At 29.6% G+C, this 314-nt stretch overlaps 1 protein-coding gene across 2 annotated transcripts in view; it reads right to left on the reverse strand.

Moving 5' to 3' along the window:
- Positions 1–314, reverse strand: part of kif20a (kinesin family member 20A) — a 13,810-nt gene that overhangs the window by 12,458 nt on the left and 1,038 nt on the right. The window lies entirely within an intron of this gene.

Genomic DNA, 314 nt, shown 5'->3' on the forward strand with positions numbered 1-314 from the left:
GAGCAACTTTTGTTCCTAAAGAAAAACCTGCCACGTTTGTTGAACTAAACAGCAGTCCAATTTTGCATAGTTGCATTAAAATTTGTGTAGCACTGCTAGCTACCTAGGCTATGTTGGTTACAGTTTGTTTGGAAGTTCTATTGCTGTTTTTGCACCGTTTTGCACAGCAATTTAAAATGTTTGAGTGTTACATAAAACTGTTATTGAATGTTACATATTATTGAATGTTGCTTATTGTTAAAAATATTTTAGATTTTAGTTTTTCATTTCAGATTCATCAAATTCAAGTAATTATATATATACATACATACATA

The sequence above is a fragment of the Monopterus albus genome, unplaced genomic scaffold (genome assembly GCF_001952655.1).
Source record: "Monopterus albus unplaced genomic scaffold, M_albus_1.0 scaffold39.1, whole genome shotgun sequence".
NCBI lineage: Eukaryota > Metazoa > Chordata > Actinopteri > Synbranchiformes > Synbranchidae > Monopterus > Monopterus albus.